Raw genomic sequence first — 17,355 nt, 5'->3', positions numbered from 1 at the left:
ACCCCCACACTTAAGCGTTTTCTTGTCCTCAAGCAAAATCCTCAACTCACAATCAAAATAAATTCTTCTCAATTTATAATCCCTATCACTAATATCTCAAAATAATCCATAAGTAATCATACATTGAAAATTCAACTAAAAGTACATCAAAGTTTCAAACATTCCAAGTTGAGCATTTTATCTCGAAAACATAGGTGTCCCCCATCATCTAAGTAATCACTTTTGATCAAAATATCACAGAGTTTAATATCCTCACTAAAGATTCACTCAAATCACTCAAGGTGTTTAAGGACATCAAATAAAACACTTATTAGTCAATATGAAAAGTTATTACCATAGGCTTGTATGAAAATCAAATCTCCACCACTATATATTGAGATGATACATCAATCAAAAAGGTCTTTAGAGGATTGTAACATGGCTTTGGTTAGGGGGTGTGGTCACAAGCTGAAAGAAAAGGTTATAATCAAGATTGATTTAAAAAATCACCTAACTAGAAAAATAACTAATTATCAATTGAAAACAAATGAGCTTCTTCTCAGAATATGGAATTAACATTCAAGCTCAAAAACGACGAATTACTACTAATGTGTATGTAAGTATTGTTTTTTTTTTAAGAACAAGTCAAATAACATAGAACTTAATTATTGCAATGAAGAATAAAACATAGCTAAGCAATTAATTCAAATCAAATATTGACAAAACTATGGATCAAATTAAGGGATTTCAACAATAATGGGTTATGGGTTAATATTAAGGGTAAATCAATTAATGGCTTGTTAGGTTCAAAGGGGTTCACTAAGGGTTAATTATGAAGGTGGGCTTTTGTGGAGTGAATGGGTTAAACCTAAGTGTCTTTATCATCTCAACATATCGAATCAAATGGTGTGGTTTTGACATACATAATCAAGCAAGTTCTAGAATAACAAATCAATACTGACGCACTCATAAGAAATGTGAGCATGAAAGAAATAACATATGCTCTAAAGGCTCAAGATCTCACAAAAATTATGGCTTTTTGATGTTTAAACTTGTGAATTTCAACTCAAGATAATATCTAAACTTAGGGAAACAACCTAAAAATTTTTAATTCTCAAAAATCAACTTAGCATGCTTGATTCCCTAATGTCTTAAAGTTTAAACGATCAATGCATAAATGCCTATGTTTTAATTCAAGAAATATCAATAAAAATCATAACTTAATCAAAATTCATTCTAATAGTGGCATGAGAAGATCACATGAGAATAAGACAAAATTTAGGGATTCTTGATAATGATATAAAAGACCTGTGACAGCCCAAAATTGACCCTAGTCGAGAAGTGGTTTCGAGATTGCTAAACCAAGTCACTGAAATGTTTGAACGTAATATTTATTGTCTAGAATATGTAATTATGAATGTGTGAAAATTTCAAGCTTCGATTTAGTCGATTGCATGTGAATTCAGTTAGTAGGACTTGTGTGACACTTTTGAAATGTGATAGGCTAATCTATAAGGACCTAATAGTGCATGTAATCAAAAGGGAGGACTTGCATGTCAAATTTTCCCCCCCTAATTGATAGTGGCCGGCCACGACAAAGGATTATGGGCAAAACATGTCATAGACATGTTATGTTGGTGCATCATGGGAGGAAAAAAATAAATTAATGAGTATGGGTAATAAAGAAATGGAAAAGAAAAAAAAAAAAGAAAGAATGTGTGAGTATTACCCCCCATTTTTGCCGTGAGTTGAAGAAAAAAGAAAAAAAAATTGCTGTTCATCCTTTTTCATTTCTTTGAGTCGAAAATTCTAAGGAAGAAGGAAGGAGTTCTTGCTTCATGCTTGGTTTGGAAGAGGATTAGGAGGAGGTTTGGCCATACTTGTGTCTAGATTAAGGTATGTTTGAGGTTGTGCCATGAGATTCATGTTGTTTTTAGTTGCTAGCTTGAGTTCTAATTAGCCCATGGTTCAAATCTTTGCTATGTCATGGGGATGATATTCGGCCAAGGTGGATTTTGTGTTAATGCCATTGCATGCTAAATATGAAGCTTGTTAATGATATATGTGATGGTGGGTTGATGACTCTTGGATTTTCTTTTTAGCATTTTGAGTGAGACACTAAGTTCTTTGTTTAACCATGACCAAAATTGAAATGGTATGGTGTTGTGATGTATTCGGCCATGGTATATCCATAAGTATGATTTATGCTTATTGCATGGTAGGTAAGCTTTGTGTTTTGGATATATGTTTATATTTGGTTATAATCAACTTGAGATTCGGCGCTTGCACCTATATGTATATATGTTTGCACATGATGTATTGGTATGACATATATACTATCTCAAGGTATATATTTACTTATGATGATGTTTCGGTTATGAAGTAAATGATAGATGCGTATTGAGCTACAATATGTAATGCATTAGTTAGTAAAATGTATGCCATTTATGTGTGGTATTAAATATGTAATTGGCCTCAACATCAACATGCATATTCGGCCACATGAGATGGATTGGTGTGCATGCATTCGGTTAGAGGCAAGCATATTGATGCCTTTATCTTGGTTAGGACAATCGGCTAAAAAGGGAGTGTGGGTTAATATCTTGAGTTGATGCATGATTTCACATGTATGTGACTTAAATGTCTAATGTATAAATGTGGGCTAAGTGCCTTGTGTTCCTCTTTTCGATGCTCAAATGATTAAATCGATTTATTTATTTATTTAATTAAGCTCAAGAGCAAGGGGGATCTAAATCCAATAAAGGGAAGGAAAAAGTGGTCGAATAGCCATCGAAATCGTTCGACAACATCCGAGGTAAGTTCTTGAGTAATAGAGCTTAAATTATGATTTGATTAGATCATGTTTTAAGCAAATCGAAATCATGCTCTTTGTGTGTGGATATTGAGCCGAAATTTGCAAGAGTGATAAGTGTATTGTGTTTGAGTTTTGCTAATGAAAATGAAATACGAATGTGTCATGATTTAGTGTTAAATGTGCATGGTTATTCGAATGATGTCCGGGCTAAGTCCCGAAGGCTTTGTGCTAAGTGACCATATCCGGACTAAGATCCGAAGGCATTTGTGCGAGTTCCCAAATCCGGGTTAAGTCCCGAAGGCATTTGTGCGAGCTATTATAACCGGGCTATGTCCCGAAGGCTTTTGAGCGAGTCGCTATATCCGGATAAAATCCGAAGGTACGTGATTCGGGAATGAGCAATCTTGCTGTAAAAATTTCAGTTAATACGCTTGCAAAATTCCAGCAATGAGGTATGTTTCGTATGTGCTTTGAATTAGTTGAGCCCTTACAAATAAGTATTCACTCAGTTGATAAACGAGCTACCGGCCTTTGGCTAAGTTGATCTTTTGTGTATGAACATAAGGGTTGGTAATGTGAAGTAAGTATGATCTTGAGAATGTGTGCATATGAAATTATCCGTTCAGCTATATGAATGCTATGCTTTTGTTGTCTTTGGAATCCCTTGCTCAAAACTTACTAAGCATAAATTGCTTACTCGTTTCTTTGTTCTCTTTTATAGATTTTGGCTCGTCACTATCGGACTCGGATTTTTGGAAGTCAAGTCTCCTACACTATCAAAGCCCCTTTTGGTACAAATTTTGGTTGAACATTGAAATGCCATGTATAGGACTACTCTTTCGTTTGTTGGTCATAGACCCTTTGATTTTGTATAAATTTGGATAGCCATGCGAAAATGGCTTATATACACTTTGGCATGGTATCATAATCATTTTGTATGTTGTTCATTTAGAGATGTGGAAATGTTTGGAATCGATTAGCCCTTGGAATGGTTAACCGTGATCATCTTTTGTGCCATGTATGCTAAAAGGGCTAGTTGAATCAAGGAAATTATGAAGTAGGTAAAATCTACCTTAAAGACAGAGGTTGACGGCTGCAGTGATGTGGATATGAAAAATCTCTAAAAATAGTAGGAATGGAATTAAATAGTGAATAAATTGTGTAAATTAACATTGATGAATCTATTTTCATAGGAAAGTAATGAAATGATCATATGAACAGTATGTTAAGAGATATTGAAGTTTTCGCTAGACAGGGCCAGAACAGTTTCTGGATTCCCTGTTCCGACTTTGGAAATTCATTGTAGATTAACCAGAGAAAATTAGGAGTCATGCCATATATGTATAGATTCCTATTTGAGTCTAGTTTCTATAGAAACAAACGGCATCAGTATTGAAGCCCTGTACAGGGAGATATCCAAGTTATAATGCGCGAAGGTCAGTGTAGTCGATCCCTGTAACATGGGAGAATTTAACTAATAAACTGTACTAATTGGCCAGACCAAAAATTCTAGAAAAAAAATTTGTAGATGCATATATGAGTCTAGTTTCAGGGAAAAATCACGAAACTGATTTTTGAGTTGTGGAACTCAAGATATGATTTTTAAGGTGACAGTGATACGCTTAGCGGTGGCTGGAAATTTTAAATGATTTGTGAAAATAAATATATTTATGTCATTAGCACTTCGTTTTCGACTCCGGTGACGGACTCGGGTACGGGGTGTTACAATTTTATTGGTATCAGAGCTACGGTTTAGTTGATTCTAGGACTACCGTAATGCGTTTGGGTCTAGCTATACATGCCATTTTATGTGATTATTTGATAGTGTGGTGATTTACGACAATTGCAAATGTGTTTATTTATAGTGATGGATCCCGATCCCGACCGAAGCGGTAGGTGATGATCTTGAGAGTGTAGCGCCTACTCCCAAGACAAGGGACGGCACGCGGACTCTCAACCTAATGCTAGTAATCCAAATGATGAAGCTAGACAAGCTTTTATAACGTGATGAATGATTGGTTCAACCAATACATTCGAACTAATCTACTGTTCCACAACCTCCATTCCCAACAAACACAACCCCGCACCTACAATGCCTCCGATGAATCGACCAAATAAGGTCAAATAAGCCCCAGTTGATGTAATCCGAAAACATGGGGCTACTGAATTTAAAGATACGGATAGCGTCGATGCCGAGCAAGCTGAATTTTGGTTGGACAACACTATCCGCACTCGATGAGCTATCTTGTACACCGATGAATGCCTAAAGTGTACTATCTCCTTGCTACGCGATTTCGCCTACTATTGGTGGAGTACTCGACACAGCCCCGAGAGCAAGTAACTTGGGAGTTTTTCCAAACCGAGTTTGAAAAAAGTATATCGATCGAGATTTGTTGATAAAAAGCGGAAGGAATTTCTTGAGCTTAAGCAAGGTTCTATGTCGATTCATCGATTCGAGCGAAAATTTGTTAGACTTAGTAGATACGCCGGAATGTATTTCGTCCGAGGCTATCATGTGTAAATGCTTCGAGGATGGGCTGAATGAAGATATAAAATGTTCATTGGCATTCTTGAAATCGAGAGTTCGTAGTACTTGTCGAGCGAGCTTGTAAAGTCAAGAGCTTAGAAAAGAAAAACAAAAAGTTGATGTGGGAGTGGAGAGTTTAGTAAAAGATCCTTGGGAAAGTCTCTTCAACAGCATCGAAGAAATTTCGTGATGATGTGGGCGGTCTAGAGGCACTTCGGGCCTTTTAGACGAGATCATGATCGACCCACAATGGGTACACGAGGCATTCGGCCGCCATCTGTTGGGAATGAACGTCGAGGCGAAGCTGAGTGTCGACATTGTGACAAATGGCATTTCGAAGTTGTAGATTCCATGGCGCGCCTGTTACAAGTGCGGATCGTTGACCACTTCATTAAAGATTGCCCGAGGTTGCTGAGCAGAATGTAAATCGAGTGGGAAACCGGCGCTACCATCGCCGAGGTAGACCATCTAGAAATATGGGCAATGCTAGTGGTGGTCGAGAGGATCTAGAGATGCTATGACCAGATCCGAGGCTCGCGCCCTGCTAGGGCTTATGGAATCTGCGCACGCGAGGATGCTTCCTCGCCGGATGTTATTACTGGTACTTTCACTCTCTTTGATACTAATGTGATTGCTTTGATTGACCCCGGTTCTACTCATTCTTATATATGCGAAACCTTAGCATCCAAAGAAGACTTTACCTATTGAGTCTCTCGAGTTCGTAATTCAGTGTCAAATCCTTGGGTCGTTACGTGCTTGTTGACAAAGTGTGTAAGAAATGCCCCTAGTAATTCGAGGTTCTGTTTTCCGCGGACTTGATGCTTTTCTTTGTTTGACGAATTTGATGTTATCCTTGGTTTAGATTGGTTGACCGTGCATGATGCGGTTGTGAATTGCAAAGGCAAGACTATTGATTTGAGATGCGCAAATAACGAGATAATCCGAGTTGAGTTTACAGACTTAAAGGGTTGCCAATTGTAATATCGCAATGTTGGCCCGAAATATGTAAGAAAGGGTGCGAAGCATACCTTGCGTATGTACTTGATGATAAGGAGTTAGAAATAAAACCCGAATATGTGCCGGTAGTTTGTGAATACCCGGATGTTTTTCCCGAAGAATTACCGGGTTTGCTACCTATTCGGGAGATAGAGTTTGGTATTGAACTTGTACACGGACTACGCCGATTTCGATAGCTCGTGATCGTATGGCACCAACCGAGTTAAAAGAGTTGAAAGCTCGGTTGCAAGAATTGACGGACAAAGGTTTCGCTCGACCAAGTTTCTCACCTTAGGGTGCACCAGATTGTTTGTGAAAAGAAGGACGGAACCATGAGGTTGTGCATTGACTATCGTCAGCTGAATAAAGTGACGATAAAGAATAAATATCCGTTACCACATATTGATGATTTGTTTAATCAACTAAAGGGAGCCGCCGTGTTTTCAAAGATAGATTTGAGATCGGGTTATTATCGGTTGTGGATTCGAGATTCGGATGTACCCAAAAGCGCTTTCGAGCGAGTACGGTCACTACGAGTTCTTAGTGATGCCGTTCGGGCTCACTAATGCCCTGCGGTATTTATGGATTTGATGAATCGGATCTTGAGACGATGATTTGGACCGGTTCGTAGTTGTGTTCATTGACGACATCTTGGTCTATTCAAGAGATGAGACCGAACATCTTGAACACCGAGATTAGTGTTGCAAATTTTACGGGATAAGCGGTTATATGCTAAGTTCAGCAAGTGTGAGTTCGGTTAAGAGAGGTTAGCTTCTTGGGTCATGTGGTATCTCAGATCGGGTATTCGAGTCGACCGAGCAAAATTTCAGCCATACATAACTGGAAGCCTCAGAAATATTCTCGAGGTTCGAGCTTTTTGGGACTTGGTTACTACCGACGGTTTGTAAAAGGATTCTCGATGATAGCCACACCCATGACGAAGCTACTTCAAAAGATGTTAAGTTCAAATGGATGAAAAATGTCGAAAAATTTTGATCAATGAAAACTTATTTGACGAAGCTCCAATTTTAGTGCGACCGAATCGGGCAAAGAGTTTGTCATCTATAGTGGCGCCTCCCTACTTGGGTTAGGTTGCATCTTGATGCAAGAAGGTCGAGTTGTGGCCTATCGTCGAGACAATTAAAGCCACATGAGAAAAATTATCCGACCCATGATCTCGAATTAGTCGCCATCGTATTCGTCTTGAAAATATGGCGACATTACTTATTTGGTGAGAAGTGCCATGTATTTTCGGATCACAAAAGTCTCAAATATTTGATGACTCAAAGAGACTTGAATCTCGACAAAGGCGTTGGCTTGAGTTGTTGAAAGATTATGAGCTGGTCATTGATTATCACCCAAGAAAGGCTAATGTGGTTGCGGACGCCTTAAGCGAAAATCCTTTGTTTGCTTTCTGACGATGAATGTACACTTGTCTATTCTACCCGACAATGTGTTAATAGCCGAATTAAAGGCCAAACCATTATTGATTCATCAAATTCGTGAAGCTCGTAAAGTCGACGATGAGTTGGTTGCAAAACGAAATTTGAGTGTGTTCGAACAAGGAATCGGAGTTTCAAATTGATGATGATGATTGTTTGAGGTTCGAAGTCGTCTGTGTGTTCCAAGGAATTGAACTCATTTCGATGATTCTGAACGAAGCCCATTGTAGCCGAATGTCAATTCACCCGTGAGTACGAAGATGTACAACGATTTGAAACGTCGGTTTTGGTGGCATGGTATGAAACGAGACATCTCCGACTTTGCTTGAGATGTTTAATATGTCAACAAGTGAAAGCGGAACATCAAGTGCCTTGAGATTACTTCACCGATCACGATACCCGAGTGGAAATGGGATCGAGTCACAATGGACTTTGTGTCCGGACTGCCATTGTCAGCAAGTAAGAAGGATGCGATTTGGGTTGTTGTTGATAGACTGACTAAGTCGGCTCACTTTATCCCCGTGCGTACGGATTTTTCATTGGATAAACTAGTTGAATTGTACGTTTCTCAGATTGTGAGATTACACGGGGTACCGATTTCTGTTGTGTCGGATAGAGATCCGAGATTCACCTCACGATTTTGGAAGAAATTGCAAGAAGCTTTGGGTACCAAGCTGCATTTTAGCACCACTTTTCATCCACAAACCGATGGTCAATCTGAGCGGGTAATTCAGATACTTGAGGATATGTTGAGATGTTGTGTCCTTGAGTTTAATGGTTCATGGGAACGATATTTACCTTTGATTGAATTCGCTTACAACAATAGTTTTCAATCAAGTATTAAGATGGCACCTTACGAGGCTTTGTACGGCCGTAAATACCGTACACCATTGTTTTGGACCGAGCTCGGTGAAAGCAAAATTTTTGGAGTGGATTTGATTAAAGATCTTTGTAAAGTAAAAGTAATCCGTGAAAATCAAGATAGCCTCCGATCGTCGAAGTCGACGCGGATCTGAAACGAAAAGACATTGAGTATCGTGGGAGATAAAGTGTTTCTTAAAGTTTCGCCTTGGAAAAGATACTCGATTTGGTAGTAAAGGCAAATTGAGTCCGAGGTTCAGCCATATGAAGTATCCGAACGAGTCGGTCCGATTGCATATCGATTGATTTTGCCTCCGAACTTGAAAAGATTCACGACGTCTTTCATGTTTCGATGCTTGACGTTATAGATCGATCCATCGCACATAATTAGTCCATCGAGGTCGAAATTCAAGCCGATATGAGTTATGAAGAAGAACCGATTCGTATCCTAGCTCGTGAAGTGAAGGAGTTGCGAAACAAAAGGGTTCCATTAGTAAAAGTGTTATGGCTCAAACACGGGAAGGAAGAAGCTACTTGGGAACCCGAGAACTCTATGAAAGAGCGTTACCCAAACCTATTTACCGGTAAGATTTTCGGGGACGAAAATTTCTTAAGTGGGGGAGAGTTGTGACAGCCCAAAATTGACCCTAGTTGGGAAGTGGTTTCGAGACCGCTAAACCAAGTCACCGAAATGTTTGAACGTAATATTTATTGTCTAGAATATGTAATTATGAATGTGTGAAAATTTCAAGCTTCGATTTAGTCGATTGCATGTGAATTCAGTTAGTAGGACTTGTGTGACACTTTTGAAATGTTATAGGCTAATCTATAAGGACCTAATAGTGCATGTAATCAAAAGGGAGGACTTGCATGTCAAATTTTCCCCCCCAATTGATAGTGGCCGACCATGACAAAGGATTATGGACAAAACATGTCATAGACATGTTATGTTGGTGCATCATGGGAGGAAAAAAATAAATTAATGAGTATGGGTAATAAAGAAATGGAAAAGAAAAAAAAAGAAAGAATGTGTGAGTGTTACCCCCCATTTTTGCCGTGAGTTGAAGAAAAAAGAAAAAAAAATTGTTGTTCATCCTTTTTCATTTCTTTGAGTCGAAAATTCTAAGGAAGAAGGAAGGAGTTCTTGCTTCAAGCTTGGTTTGGAAGAGGATTAGGAGGAGGTTTGGCCATACTTGTGTCTAGATTAAGGTATGTTTGAGGTTGTGCCATGAGATTCATGCATGTTTTTAGTTGCTAGCTTGAGTTCTAATTAGCCCATGGTTCAAATCTTTGCTATGTCATGGGGATGATATTCGGCCAAGGTGGATTTTGTGTTAATGCCATTGCATGCTAAATATGAAGCTTGTTAATGATATATGTGATGGTGGGTTGATGACTCTTGGATTTTCTTTTTAGCATTTTGAGTGAGACATTAAGTTCTTTGTTTAACCATGACCAAAATTGAAATGGTATGGTGTTGTGATGTATTCGCCATGGTATATCCATAAGTATGATTTATGCTTATTGCATGGTAGGTAAGCTTTGTGTTTTGGATATATGTTTATATTTGGTTATAATCAACTTGAGATTAGCGCTTGCACCTATATGTATATATGTTTGCACATGATGTATTGGTATGACATATATACTATCTCAAGGTATATATTTACTTATGATGATGTTTGGTTATGAAGTAAATGATAGATCGTATTGAGCTACAATATGTAATGCATTAGTTAGTAAAATGTATGCCATTTATGTGTGGTATTAAATATGTAATTGGCCTCAACATCAACATGCATATTCGGCCACATGAGATGGATTGGTGTGCATGCATTCGGTTAGAGGCAAGCATATTGATGCCTTTATCTTGGTTAGGACAATTGGATAAAAAGGGAGTGTGGGTTAATATCTTGAGTTGATGCATGATTTCACATGTATGTGACTTAAATGTCTAATGTATAAATGTGGGCTAAGTGCCTTGTGTTCCTCTTTTCGATGCTCAAATGATTAAATCGATTTATTTATTTATTTAATTAAGCTCAAGAGCAAGGGGGATCTAAATCCGATAAAGGGAAGGAAAAAGTGGTCGAATAGCCATCGAAATCGTTCGACAACATCCGAGGTAAGTTCTTGAGTAATAGAGCTTAAATTATGATTTGATTAGATCATGTTTTAAGCTAATCAAAATCATGCTCTTTGTGTGTGGATATTGAGCCGAAATTTGCAAGAGTGATAAGTGTATTGTGTTTGAGTTTTGCTAATGAAAATGAAATACGAATGTGTCATGATTTAGTGTTAAATGTGCATGGTTATTCGAATGATGTCCGGGCTAAGTCCCGAAGGCTTTGTGCTAAGTGACCATATCCGGACTAAGATCTGAAGACATTTGTGCGAGTTCCCAAATCCGGGTTAAGTCCTGAAGGCATTTGTGCGAGCTATTATAACCGGGCTATGTCCCGAAGGCTTTTGAGCGAGTCGCTATATCCGGATAAAATCCGAAGGTACGTGATTCGGGAATGAGCAATCTTGCTGTAAAATTTCGTTAATACGCTTGCAAAATTCCAGCAATGAGGTATGTTTCGTATGTGCTTTGAATTAGTTGAGCCCTTACAAATAAGTATTCACTCAGTTGATAAACGAGCTACCGGCCTTTGGCTAAGTTGATCTTTTGTGTATGAACATAAGGGTTGGTAATGTGAAGTAAGTATGATCTTGAGAATGTGTGCATATGAAATTATCCGTTTAGCTATATGAATGCTATGCTTTTGTTGTGCTGGAATCCCTTGCTCAAAACTTACTAAGCATAAATTGCTTACTCCGTTTCTTTGTTCTCTGTTTTATAGATTTTGGCTCGTCAACTATCGGACTCGGGATTTTTGGAAGTCGAGGTCTCCCACACTATCAAAGCCCCCTTTTGGTACAAATTTTGGTTGAACATTGAAATGCCATGTATAGGACTACTCTTTCGTTTGTTTGTCATAGACCCTTTGATTTTGTATAAATTTGGATAGCCATGCGAAAATGGCTTATATACACTTTGGCATGGTATCATAATCATTTTGTATGTTGTTCATTTAGAGATGTGGAAATGTTTGGAATCGATTAGCCCTTGGAATGGTTAACCGTGATCATCTTTTGTGCCATGTATGCTAAAAGGGCTAGTTGAATCAAGGAAATTATGAAGTAGGTAAAATCTACCTTAAAGACAGAGGTTGACGGCTGCAGTGATGTGGATGTGAAAAATCACTAAAAATAGTAAGAATGGAATTAAATAGTGAATAAATTTTGTAAATTAACCTTGATGAATCTATTTTCATAGGAAAGTAATGAAACGATCATATGAACAGTATGTTAAGAGATATTGAAGTTTTCAGCGAGCGAGGGCGAACGGTTTCTGGATTCCTGTTCCGACTTTGGAAATTCATTGTAAATTAACCAGAGAAAATTAGGAGTCATGCCATATATGTATAGATTCCTCTTTGAGTCTAGTTTCTACAGAAACAAACGACATCAGTATTGAAGCCCTGTACAGGGAGATATCCAAGTTATAATGCGCGAAGGTCAGTGTAGTCGATCCCTGTAACATGGGAGACTTTAACTAATAAACTGTACTAATTGGCCCGACAAAAAATTCTAGAAAAAATTTGTAGATGCATATATGAGTCTAGTTTCAGGGAAAAATCACGAAACTTATTTTCGAGTTGTGGAACTCAAGATATGATTTTCAAGGTGACGGTGATACGCTTAGCGGTGGCTGGAAATTTTAAATGGATTGTGAAAATAAATATATTTATGTCTCATTAGCACTTCGTTTTCGACTCCGGTGACGGACTCGGGTACGGGGTGTTACAATTTTATTGGTATCAGAGCTACGGTTTAGTCGATTCTAGGACTACCGTAATGCGTTTGGGTCTAGCTATACATGCCATTTTATGTGATTATTTGATAGTGTGGTGATTTCTGACAATTGCAAATGTGTTTATTTATAGTGATGGATCCCGATCCCGACCGAGCGGTAGCTGATGATCTTGAGAGTGTAGCGCCTGCTCCCGCACAAGGGACAGCACCGGCGGACTCTCAACCTAATGCTAGTAATCCAAATGATGAAGCTAGATAAGCTTTCTATAACGTGATGAATGATTGGTTCAACCAATACATTCGAACTAATACGGCTGTTCCACAACCTCTATTCCCAACAAACACAACCCCCGCACCTACAATGCCTCCGGTAACTGACCAAATAAGGTCAAATAAGCTCCCAGTTGACAGAATCCGAAAACATGGGGCTGCTGAATTTAAAGATACGGATAGCGACGATGCCGAGCAAGCTGAATTTTGGTTGGACAACACTATCCGGGTACTCAATGAGCTATCTTGTACACCCGATGAATGCCTAAAGTGTACTATCTCCTTGCTACACGATTACGCCTACTATTGGTGGAGTACTCGACTACATTGTGCCCGAGAGCAAGTAACTTGGGAGTTTTCCAAACCGAGTTTGGAAAAAGTATATCGATCGAGATTTGTTGATCAAAACGGAAGGAATTTCTTGAGCTTAAGCAAGGTTCTAGGTCGATTCATCGATTACGAGCGAAAATTTGTTAGACTTAGTAGATACGCTCGGGAATGTATTTCGTCCGAGGCTATCATGTGTAAACGCTCGAGGATGGGCTGAATGAAGATATAAAAATGTTCATTGGCATTCTTGAAATACGAGAGTTCGTAGTACTTGTCGAGCGAGCTTGTAAAGCCGAAGAGCTTAGAATAGAAAAACAAAAAGTTGATGTGGGAACTGGAGAGTTTCGTAAAAGATCCTCGGGAAAGTTTGTCATTCCAGGACTGGATCATTCCAGGATCGTCAAAGTTTGTCATGATGACCTAAAGATGGAAGGTCGAGCAGAGTTCTATTGTGAGCTCGAGGAACGTCGACTTGATGATCTCAAAGAAGAGCCCCCACGGGTCTGTCATCAGGAGGGCTCGGACTGCGTCAGCCATTTGAATTTGTTCAAGTGCTGCCCAGTCAATGCAGTGGCCCACACCTAGGGTCGGGCCCGTAATATCTAAAATAGTTCCTCCTAGGGTCCCAAGGGAAACTAGAGGATCTGGTGCCTAATCTCCGCGGTAGGACCCGAGGATGAAGCTGCTCCTTTTCTCTTCTTCGAGGTAGGGACAACGGTCTTCTTTCCACGTGAGGTTGACATTGTATACCTGCAATGAAAAGTCACAGTTAAATATTCCCCAAGAATCTACACGTGTTAAAAATGAATAAGAATATTTCATGGAGCTCATGTACTAGATGAAAAATATACTAAAACAACCAAAATAGATATATCAAGTCATTATTATGAATAGGACTATGAGAGTAATGTTAACAAAAATATCTAGTGAATGAATGCATGTGGGTTTGATGAGTATGAAATATGGTGTGGGTAAGCATGAAATCTATAGAAACAAGAAAAATGGATGAATGTAGCAAAATGTATTGACTAAGATGACAAATTTCTTAACAAAGAGCATAAGTATTCTATCATTACAACCATGATTATTTACTCAAAACAAAACAAAATATCATGAAATAAGTAAAAAAATGAAGAGAATAGTGGGAAAAAATGAACAAATGCAAGAGGGAAGAGCTTTGGGTCGTCGAAAGTGGTGTTATGGTCGGCGAACGGGTGTGGTTGGTAGGGCGTGTGAAGTTGCAGCGGCTAGGGTTAGGGATTTTGGGGAAGGGGGTGATGAATAGTGAGGAGTATATAGGCCGTTTGTTTTGTGATTTTTAAATTTGGACGCGTTTGGCATTCGGCCCACGCTCGTGTTCCTTGGGCTTGTGAGTGCACATGGTCGTGTCGCACAGCCTGTTCTGCTTTGTTCACTTCTCCCATACCTGTGTATGGATGTCCACGCCCATGGTATTTTATCAATCTTGCGCATGGTTGATGGGCACGGGCTTGTCGCACGCCAGTGCTAAATTCTCAGTTTCAACCACGGGTTATCGACATGGGCGTGTCGCACACCTGTATTGGTTTGACAGACTCGCCCACGGCCACGTCGCACGGTCGTGGCAACTTATCGCATCCCGTGTTAAGGAAAAATTTTGCCTTATTTTCACACGGCTATATCGCATGGCTGTGTCTCCTACCGTGGTGTGAGCACGACCTAAGGCACGCCCGTGTGCCCGGCCGTGGGAATTAGAAAACCCGTGTTGCAATGACTCAGTTAGTGATTAGATGTCAAAAACTAAAATTTTAAAGAAGTTAACATCGTTAGTGCTCGGGTTGCCTCCCAAGAAGCACTTATTTATAGTCTAAGCTCGACTTACCTTTCTGTTGCATGGTCGTGCTGGTGCGAGGAGTTTACACTCCTCATCCCTGCTATCAATTTTATCAACATAAGGTTTAAGACGAGTACTATTTACCTTAAAAGTGCTGAATTGGGATGAATTACCTTGACTGTAACATATGGAAAAATATTGAGTACTGTAAGAGGGATTGCTCCGATAGGTTCAGAAGTGGGAATACGAGGGTCTGCTGTATCTAACAGTACTTTGTCTCCAACCTTAAAATGATTTGGTGAGATATTGAGCTCGTCATGGCATGGTTTTGGTTTATCGTGTGTCCTTGGTTTATGTGTCTGCCATTCATCTAGTTTCTTAATTTGTAGTCTTCGTTCTTCATAGATAGGTCCTTTGTCATTATTCGAACATGGCTCAGGTGTGTCCTTTGAATATGCTTCCTGCCAGGAAGGTTTCATCACATGATTAGTTTTAATAGTATGATTTATACAACCACCTTTAATTTTTGATGTGTTACTTGAATTACGAGCTTGAAGGGTGTTTGTTTCGTCTCCCACACGAAGTGTGAGTTCACTTGTACTAACATCATTTATTGTTCTAGCAGTTGCTAAAAAGGGCCTCCCTAAAATTAAAGGAACGTTACTATCCTCCTCTATGTCTAGAACAACGAAATCAACTGGGAATATAAAATTTTCAATTTTAACGAGTACATCTTCAATAATACCCCTAGGAAATTTGATTGTTTTATCGGCTAATTGAATACTCATCCTAGTTTGTTTGGGTTTCCCAAGATCTAGTTGTTTAAACATTTTATAAGGCATGACATTGATACTAGCCCCTAAATCAGCCAAAGCATTATTAGCATCTAAGCTACCAATTAAACAAGGAATCGTAAAACTCTCTGGATCTTTTAATCTGTTAGCCATCTTATTCTATAGTATGGCTGAGCAAACAGTATTTAGTTCCACATGCGACGCCTCATCCAACTTCTGTTTATTTGTTAAAAGCTCCTTTAAGAATTTGACTGCATTCGGCATCTGCGAAAGAACTTCAATAAATGGTAAGTTAATATGTAATTTCTTTAAAAGTTTAAGGAATTTACCAGATTTTTCGTCTGGATGGTCTTTCCTTGTCGCATTTGGGTATGGTACACATGGTTTGTACTCTTTACTTACCTATTTTTGGTCATTGTGGTCCACCTCACCTTTACCTTTACTTACCATAGTCTCTTGCCTCGATTCTGGTTCAGGTGCAACTAACCCTTCATCATCTTGAATGGTAATTGCGTTGAGTTGTTCCCTTGGGTTAGATTCAATGTTACTCGGTAGGCTACCTTGTTGTCGATCAGATATTAATTTGGTGAGCTGTCCTATCTGAGTTTCGAGCCCTTGGATCGACTCTTGTCGATTCTTAAGTGCTATCTCAATATTTTGAAAATGAGTCTCTGACACCGAGATGAATTTAGTTAGCATCTCCTCAAGGTTTGGTTTTTCTCTTGTTGGTAGGGTGGTTGTTGGAAGCCTAGAGGTGGCAGTGGTCTCTGATTTCCTTGGCCTCCCCATGAAAAATTTGGGTGGTTCCTCTAACCTGCATTGTAAGTGTTACTATAAGGATTATTTTGAGATCGAGGATTATTACCCATGTAATTTAACTACTCGTTCTCTATGTTGTGGCCCTAAGGTGGGTATTCTAAATTGCTTTATCCACCTTCACTTGCTTCGCATTGTATTATTGGGGGAAACTGTGAAGAACCAAGAAAACCATCAATTTTTCTATTCAAAAGTTCTACCTGATTAGAGAGCATGGTGACCGAATCAACGTTAAAAACACCGGCTATTTTCGTTGATTTTGTTCTCATGACTTGCCACTGATAATTATTCAGTGACATCTCTTCTATAAATTCATAAGCATCCTCAAGTGTCTTATTATTGATTGTTCCTCCAGCAGTTGTGTTAATCATCTGTCTAGTCGAAGGATTCAGGCCATTGTGAAACGTTTGAACATGTAGCCAGAGTGGTAACCCATGGTGAGGGCATCTTCTTAAAAGGTCCTTGTATCTCTCCCATGCATGATAGAGTGTTTCTAAATCCATCTGCACAAAAGAAGAGATATCATTATGTAATTTGGTTCTTTTAACTGGCGAAAATTAATTTAATAAAAATTTTTCGGTCATTTGTTCCCAAGTAGTGATTGACCCTCGTGGTAACGAGTTCAGCCACTGTTTAGCTTTGTTTCTCAATGAAAAAGGGAATAACCGAAGGTGAATGGCATCATAAAAAACACCATTGATTTTAAAAGTGTCGCAAAACTCTAAGAAATTCGCCAAATGAGCATTTGGGTCCTTGTCCTACAAACCTTCAAACTGAACAAACTGTTGGATCATTTGAATGGTGTTAGGCTTCAGTTCAAAGTTATTTGCAGCAACCGCAGGCCTAACTAT

The 17,355-nt window shown here is 38.9% G+C and overlaps 1 non-coding gene across 1 annotated transcript; it reads left to right on the top strand.

Moving 5' to 3' along the window:
* The first annotated feature begins 16,933 nt into the window (after window positions 1–16,933).
* LOC128287447 (small nucleolar RNA R71) lies at window positions 16,934–17,039 on the top strand. Its single transcript, XR_008278147.1, has one exon. It is a non-coding gene; the product is annotated as a small nucleolar RNA R71 (small nucleolar RNA).
* Window positions 17,040–17,355: the final 316 nt, after the last annotated feature.

Source organism: Gossypium arboreum, chromosome 13 (genome assembly GCF_025698485.1).
Source record: "Gossypium arboreum isolate Shixiya-1 chromosome 13, ASM2569848v2, whole genome shotgun sequence".
NCBI lineage: Eukaryota > Viridiplantae > Streptophyta > Magnoliopsida > Malvales > Malvaceae > Gossypium > Gossypium arboreum.
The sequence above is the reverse complement of the archived record's forward strand: the minus strand, read 5'-3'. Positions and strand labels throughout refer to the sequence as shown.